The following is an 8,573-nucleotide window of genomic DNA, read 5'->3' as shown; positions in this document are numbered from 1 at the left end:
CTTCTTTATTCAATAAGCTATCAAAGGGCACTTTGGTTGTTTCCATGTCTTGACCACTGTGAATAATGCTTCAATGACCATAGGATATATATTTTTGCAAACAAAAGTTTTCAAATTTCTGAGTAGCTACCCAGAAGGTAGGTTGCTGAGTCATGTGGTAACTGTAGTCACAATTTTTTGAGGAACCTCAATACTGTTTTCTATAGTGGCTGTACCAGTTTTATTTTCACCAGCAGCAAATGAGGGTTCCCTTTTCTCCATAACCTCTCCAGCACTTCTTTTTTGTCTTGTTGATAATTGCCATTCTAATAGGCAAGAAATGGTCTCTAATTGTAGTTTTGATTTATATTTTTCAAATAGTACAGTTGAGCATTATTCCTATATATATTGGCCATCTGTATGTCTTCTTGGGAGAATTGTCTGTTCATATCTTTTGCCCATTTTTTAACTGAATTTTTTGTTTGTTTGGTTGGTTGGTTTCTTTGCTGTTGAGTTGTATGAGTTCCTCATATAAAACAAAGGTCTGTCCAAAAAGTACCCAGCCATATAATATGAAGAATAGAGGCATTTATTAAAAAACAAAACAAAACAAAAAAAAAAACCAAGATACAAGAAACATTGTTCATAGGACAATAATGCCTCCAGTCCCTTTCAAAGAAGGCATCTTGGGACTTCACACAGTTATCCCAATCACCATCAGCTATACCATCATTTTTTCCTGAATCTCATCCATGGTCTGATATCTCTTCCTTTTCTAACATGATTTTAGTGTTGGGAAAACCCAGAAGTCACAATGTGTAAAACATGGGATGTAGGGGACCTGAATCACCTGGGTGATTTAATGAGTTGCCAAAAAACTCTGCACAAAACATGATGCTTGAGCAGGCATGTTGTCATGATGAAGCTGCCAATCACCAGTTGTCCATAGCTGTGGCCTTCTGAATCATTTAATAGTTTCTGCATAGGAATGTTCAGACTTTACACAAAATTCGATGAAGATTCATTGCTCTGATCACTCAATTATTTTAAATGTGACAACCACACAGTACACATACTCACTCAACAGACTCTACTGCCCCCACTGACAGGTACAGTGAAGTCATCATTGTTAATGCATGGTCATTCCAATCCACTCTCTTTGTCTGCCAGTTTACATTGATGTTGCACAAACCATTCTTGTTATATTAATAATAGCTAGGGATTTTCCAGACAGACCTCATATTTTGGATATTAACCCCTTGATGAAGTTGTTGTTTACAAATATCTTCTCCCATTTGGTTGGCTGCCTTTTTGTTTTGTTAGTAGTAAGTATCTTTTGCTGTGCAGAAGCTTTTCAGTTTGATGTGGGCCCCCCCAACTTCATGAATAAAATAAACACAATTCAATATTGATGACTGATCAACACTGTACTATTTCTTACTTAAGGATTTTTATCTTCCCTCATTTTTTTTCCTCATCTCACTGAACTTTTTTTATACATCCAAATCTGAAAATTTCAAAACTGCTTATTTTTTTATTGTCTTTATTTTTTGGCTTTCCATGGACCTAGTGCAATATCCACATTATTTTTTACAATGCAAAAAAGGAGATTTAAGTCTACTGAGAGACAAACCATATTTCTGGATGAGAAGCCTAAAATACTGTCAAGATGTCAATTTTTCACAAATGTATTCATGTTTAATGTCATTCTAAGTAAAACTTTTAAAAGTGATTTTTTTGTTGTTGTTGAGGACTTGAGTATCTAAGTTAATTTTGAGATATCAAATTGGGCACAGATAATATGATTAAAGACCATGGAAAAAAGAAGAGCATTTAGGGGAAGCTCTTTATTGTACATATTAATATAATTCAAAAAGTTAAAAACTCAAAACAGTACTGAAGCAAGAAGAACAAAGTAATAGAATAAAATAGTTAATCAAACCCTTACATACATAAAATAGTTTATGAAAAAAGTATTGACCCAAGTAAATAAGATTTAAAAAAATAAGATTAAGTGGTGCTGGTATATTTGGCAATAATTTTGGAAAAATAAAATCAGATACTCAACTCAAGATTTTATTTTACACTAACTTAAAGTATATAAAATAAAAATGGTGTAAAACATAAAAGCTTTGAAAGAGAATATTAACAATCGATATAGAGATTCTTACTAAGCAAAATAAAAAGAGAACAAATACATAGTAATGGAAGGATATTAGACTTCTGGTAGTGAACCTACAATAGAATATAGAGATATCAAATTATAATGTGAGACACATGAAATTTATATAATAGTATAAATTCAATATAACTAAAAAATTGAGAAATATAATTAAATTATTGCAAATGGGGGGATTAGTTGAGATAAGCTGGATAAAATATTAATGGTTTCAATATACCACAAGTTAGAGTATACAGAGCACTAATAGAGTAACATTTGCAAAATAACAAGAACACTTGCAATCTAGCAATCAAATAAATGCAAAATAATTAAGATATGTTTGCCTTCAACTTGTGAAAATATTTACCTTGCATAGATTGGTTACTAGTAAGAGCTCTGTGTTAGCTTCCCATTGCATTTCTAATAAATTACTACAAACTCAATATCTTAAAACAACTGACATTTTTCTATTAAAATTCTGAAAGACAGAAGTACAAATCAATCTCACTAGGCTGAAATCAAGCTTTCAGCAGGGCCACAGTCTGAAGAGGTTCTAGGTGAGAATTCTTTCTTGAATCTTCGAGCTTCTACTGGCTGCTGTCATTTCTTGGGTTGTGGTTTCCTCACTCCAGTCTCTGCCTCTTTAGTCACAGAGACTTATCCCCTTCTGTCTGAAGTCAAATCTCCCTTCTTCTCTCTTTCAAAATAATACTTGTGGTTACTCTTAGGGCTCCAGGGGTAATACAGGTTAGTCTTCCTCTCTCAAGGTCATTAACTTAATCACATCTGTAAAGATTGTTATTTCATATGAGGTAATATTGAGAGTTTATAAGATTTAGAATGTGGAAATATTTGGGGCAGAACAGTATATACACTACCACAGTCTCATTCACATTCTACCAGTAAAAACAGATGGAAACAAACTCAAGAACACAAACTAATAATATGCATCATAAATCTAAAATGAAGCACACTACAGTTCCACTCTTTTTTTAAAGTATATTTTATTGATTATGCTAATACAGTTGTCCTATTTTTCCCCTTTGCCCCCATGGGACTTCTACCCCCCTTCCTCCAGCAATTGCCCCTTCCTTAGTTCATATCCATGGGTCATGAATATAAGTTCTTGGTGTCTCCCTTTCCTATACTATTCTTAACATTTCCCCGTCTATTTTGTACATACCAATTATGCTTCTTAATCCGTGTACCTTCTCCTCCATTCTTCCCCTTTCTCCTCCCCACTGATAACCTTCCATATGATATCCATATCTATGGTTCTGTTCCTCCTCTAGTTCTTTGCTTTGTTTGTTTTTCTTTTTGTTTTTTAGATTCAGTTGTTGATAGTTGTGAGTTTGTGGTAATTTTACTGCTCATAGTTTTGACATTCTTCTTCTTCTTAAATGAGTCCCTTTAATATTTCATATAAAAACAGCTTGGTGATGATGAACTCTTTCAGCTTTAATTTGTCTGGGAAGCACTTTATCTGCCCTTCCATTCTAAATGATAGCTTTGCTGGATAGAATAATCTTGGTTGTAGGCCCTTGATTTTCTTTTTTCCTCTTTTCAGAGGAGAGTCGTCGTCGGCAGCCGTCCGTCTCGAGAGACGATGGTGTAGCTTCTTAAGACTCTATCTGCACCGCCGAGAATGGCTGTGCAGTCCAACTCGGGAGTGACACGGTATCTGTCTCCTCCCGTGTTGAATTGACATCTTGTGATGACGCTGGAGTGTCCTCTCCAGTGAAGCTGAAGCTACAGAGCCTGGGCAGGGTGATATGGAGGGTCTGCTGTTGCCCATGCAGCAGACCCCCCCTCTCTTCGCAGCTGAAGGGTCCAAGGGAAAGACGGAGTCAATACAGCTTGGCTTCAGGTGCGCCGCAGGAGTTGCCGGTGTTGACTACAACGTCAAACTGCCTTAGGGACTCCGGCTCCGGATTTTCTGTCAGGGTTTACTCCCTTAGCCTTTCCCCTGAAGAGGTATGCCGCAAGGCAGCGGAGGTTTTTTGGAATCAGAGTTTTCCTTCTCTGATGTGCCCTGACTGGAAGATCGAACCAGCGACACTTAGCTCGCAGGCCGACGCTCAATCCACTGAGCCAAACCAGCCAGGGAAAGAGGAGAGTACAAACAAATTTTTCACTACCAAAATTATACTGTCAAGTTTCTCATATTTGGGGAAATCGCAGGGGTCAGCACACACAAAGTGCAATAGGGGAGTCTCACCCTGGGAAAAACACCTTCATGATTATGGTATCTCCCTGCCAGGGAAGTACGGGTCCTTACTTTTCATCAGTTAAAATACTTCTTGCCAGAGCCTTCTTGCCTTCAAAGTTTCTTTTGAGAAATCAGCTGATAGTCTTATGGGAACTCCTTTGTAGGTAACTCTTTCCTTGCTGTTTTTAAGGTTCTCTCTTTATCTTTAGTCTTTTGTATTTTAATTATGATACGTCTTGATGTGGTGTTCTTTGGTTCCAACTCGTTTGGGAGTCTCTGTGCTTCCTGGGCTTGTATATCTATTTTCTTCTCTAAATTAGGGAAGTTTCATTATTTTTTCAAATAAGTTTTCAACTTCTTGCTTTTAAGGTAATAAAATGTCATTAATGGGCAATTATAATTATTATAAATTTATTAAAATTATTTTTAAATGGACAACATAACTACTGAAAAATTGATGGTATTGTTTATTTATAGGATAAATTATTAAGTCAATGTTTAAGATTATAATGTAAAAAAAGTGATAATGTAGTATTCATGAGAAAATACTAAGGAAATAACAGTATAACAGTTATATAGCTATTTTCACCCCTTGAGTATATTTACTATACTTATTATGGCTATATTTATTTTTATATTAATAATATCTTTACATACACATACAGATTGCCCCAATAACCTTAATGTACCTTGAAGCTTAAACAACTTCAGAAGTATAAGTGCTGCCAATTTAAAAATTTTTTTAAATTGATTATTTCATTTTCTGTACACTTTTTATTTTGTAATTTTTGAGCAACATATTTGTTGTTTATATCAGCAATCTTTTTATTTATATTACCTAGAAATCTATTTTATCCAAATCATAAATTTAAATTTTTTAAATTTAATTTTTACATATTATTTGTCAATTACAGTAACATTTAATATTATTTTCATCAATTCCGGGTGCACAGCATTGTGGTTAGACAATTATATACTTTACAAAATAGTTCCCCAGATATTTCAAGTACTAACCTGGCATTATACATAGTAATTATAATATTATAGACTTTATTTCCTCTATTGTACTTTACATCCCTGTGACTATTTTGTAATACAAATTTTTAGTTCTTAATCCTTTTACCTTTTTTACTCGGCCTGCTAACTCACTGCCCTTCTGGCAACCATGAGTATGTTCCTTGTATCTATGAGTTTTTTTTCCTATTTTGTCTATTTTGTTCTTTCCAGCAGACCCTCCATATCACCCTGCCCAGGCTCTGTAGCTTCAGCTTCACTGGAGAGGACACTCCAGTGTCATCACAAGATGTCGATTCAACACGGGAGGAGACAGATACCGTGTCACTCCCGAGTTGGACTGCACAGCCATTCTTGGCGGTGCAGATAGACTCTTAAGAAGCTACACCATCGTCTCTCGAGACGGACGGCTGCCGACGACGACGACGACGACCGACGACAAGTGAAATAATATGGCATTTGTATACTATGTCTGACTTATTTTACTTAGCATAATACATTTTGGGTCCATCCATGCTGTTACAAATGGTAAGATTCATTCTTTTTTATAGCCTAGAAATACAGATGGCCAAAAGACATATAAAAAGATGTACAACATCATTAGTCATCAGAGAAATGCAAATTAAAACAGTAACAAGATTTCATTCACACCTGTCAAAATGGCCATCATGAATATATCAAAAAATAACAAATGCTGACAAATATGTGGAGGAAAGTGAACCCTCATACACTGTTGATAGGATTGCAGATTGGTGCAGCCACTGTGAAAAACAGTTTGGAGCTTCCTCAGAAAAGTAAAACTGGAACTGCCTTATGACCTAGTGCTATCCTATTATTTTTTTAACAAATATTTAATTTTAGAATAGCACAGTGTTCCCATGTATTCTTCACTCACATGTAATGAAAGTACATAGTTCATTCTGAGGGGAGTGGTTACAACAGAACTGAAGTATGAAGATAATGACTTTTGACTTCTAAGTTCTAAAGATATATCCAGGTGTGAGAAAATCTTTTAAAGAGAAATTGAAGAGGTTGAACCAATATTTCTTCTTATCCCCTTCAGATAAAAAAAATAAAAAGGCCCTCCAGGAGGGGAATAGCATGGATGGACCTTCTTAAAAGAAAAATTGACATGGGGTCTTAATACACTGTTTCTACCTTGCAAACCAAGTTCTAGAAAATACCCTATTGTTAGTGAACAGTTATTTACTGAACCTCTACTGTGTATTGGCTCTGGAGATAGCAAGAGGGCAAAAGTAAACCAATACTTTATACATAGTAAGAATGTTTCCTTTAGAAAGGAAAGGACTGGGGTTATATCCAAAATAGTGGAAGAAATAACTTCCAAAAGATGAGAACCAATAGCAAGATCAGTAGTCCACAGAAACCCTTCTTCAAAGACAGAAAGGGATTATTGAGGAAGAGTGCATTACCAGTTTCTGTCTTGTGGCTTTTATCTTCTCATTGAAGTAGGAGACAATGGTGTCAGGAAAAAAAATAAAGTGAGTGTTTTAGTGAAGCAAAATATGTTTTAAAGAGTTCCAGTAGGAAATATTCAACAAAAATGAATAAATGTGAATAACGGGCTAGAAAAAAAAAAAATTCCTGCTAGTATATCTAAATTTAGGAAGCTTGGAATAGTGAGGAAATCAATGAATGAGTAATGTACTTTCTTCTACATAGTCACTGGATGTCCAATTGAGCCTAATACATTTAACCCCTCAGTTCCCACCACTCCAATGACAGGCAACCAAAGGAGTAAGTTTCTGACCTTTTCTGTCTGCTTCCTTGTCTGCAGTTTGAACTCATTCATCTGGTTCCTCCTCACACCATTATCAGGATTTAAAACCCCTTCCAAAACTTCCAGATTCTGACCAATAACTTGCACCTTTCTTCTCTATACAAACTTAAAGGAAGTAAGATGATAGAACACTGAGATAATTGATAGGAAATATCAATTATCTAGATTAAGTATGGGAAAATAAGTTATTTTGAAAGGGGACCTATAAAGAAGGGTCATGGAGTATGTGGGAGAGTTGAAAGGAGTGACATAGAAAGCTTCAGTGAATGTGATAATGTGGAAACATTAGAGAGATAACAGTTTATGGTCAGAGATGAGAATTTCAGAATTAGCCATAATAGAGTAGAAATACCTTCATAAAATGACAAAAATTTAAGGTATGGGTATTAGTGTAGGGTTTTGTTTTTTTTTTTCTTTTATAGTGAATTTATTGGGGTGTCTGGTTAATAGAATGATATAGGTTGCAGATGTACAATTCTATAATATATCATGATTATATTATATTTACTAATGTTAGTAAGGTTCCAAAGCCTTGGTATTTCTAATAAATCACAATAACTATTTCACAAATAGCACCATTTTTATACTGCCTATGATGTCAAATCAAGTTTTCTGGAACATTTATTAATTTTAAGTTATATATATAGGTACTTTGTACCCTGGCTGGTTTGGCTCAGTGGATTGAGCGTCGGCCTGCGAGCTAAGTGTCGCTGGTTCGATCTTCCAGTTAGGGCACATCAGAGAAGGAAAACTCTGACTCCAAAAAACTTCCGCTGCCTTGCGGCATACCTCTTCAGGGGAAAGGCTAAGGGAGTAAACCCCGACAGAAAATCCGGAGCCGGAGTCCCTAAGGCAGTTCGACGTTGTAGTCAACACCGGCAACTCCTGCAGCACACCTGAAGCCAAGCTGTATTGACTCCGTCTTTCCCTTGGACCCTTCAGCTGCGAAGAGAGAGGGGGGGTCTGCTGCATGGGCAACAGCAGACCCTCCATATCACCCTGCCCAGGCTCTGTAGCTTCAGCTTCACTGGAGAGGACACTCCAGCGTCATCGCAAGATGTCGATTCAACATGGGAGGAGACACTGTCAGTCCCGAGTTGGACTGCACAGCCATTCTCGGCGGTGCAGATAGACTCTTAAGAAGCTACACCATCGTCTCTCGAGACGGATGGCTGCCGACGACGACGACGACGACGACGACGACGACGATATAGGTACTTTAAAATACAAGATTTGAGATCATGTTTTCAAATGAAATCATTTTTGCAGGTTTCATATACTGCTTTCTAAATTAATAGAAGTAAATCCAAGTTTTTGATCATCATATATAAAAGTTAGACACTCATTAAAGCAAAAGTTATAAAATAAGGAACTTGAAACTATACATAATTAGATGACAGGATAGCTCA

At 36.1% G+C, this 8,573-nt stretch overlaps 1 non-coding gene across 1 annotated transcript; it reads right to left on the bottom strand.

Moving 5' to 3' along the window:
* Positions 1 to 4,245: 4,245 nt before the first annotated feature.
* Positions 4,246 to 4,408, bottom strand: LOC150015500 (U1 spliceosomal RNA). The gene has a single exon (XR_016510108.1). It is a non-coding gene; the product is annotated as a U1 spliceosomal RNA (small nuclear RNA).
* Between the last annotated feature and the right edge of the window lie 4,165 nt (positions 4,409 to 8,573).

This window comes from Furipterus horrens, unplaced genomic scaffold (assembly GCF_987537825.1).
Source record: "Furipterus horrens unplaced genomic scaffold, mFurHor1.1.pri manual_scaffold_3, whole genome shotgun sequence".
NCBI lineage: Eukaryota > Metazoa > Chordata > Mammalia > Chiroptera > Furipteridae > Furipterus > Furipterus horrens.
This window is presented reverse-complemented; position numbering and strand designations above follow the sequence as displayed.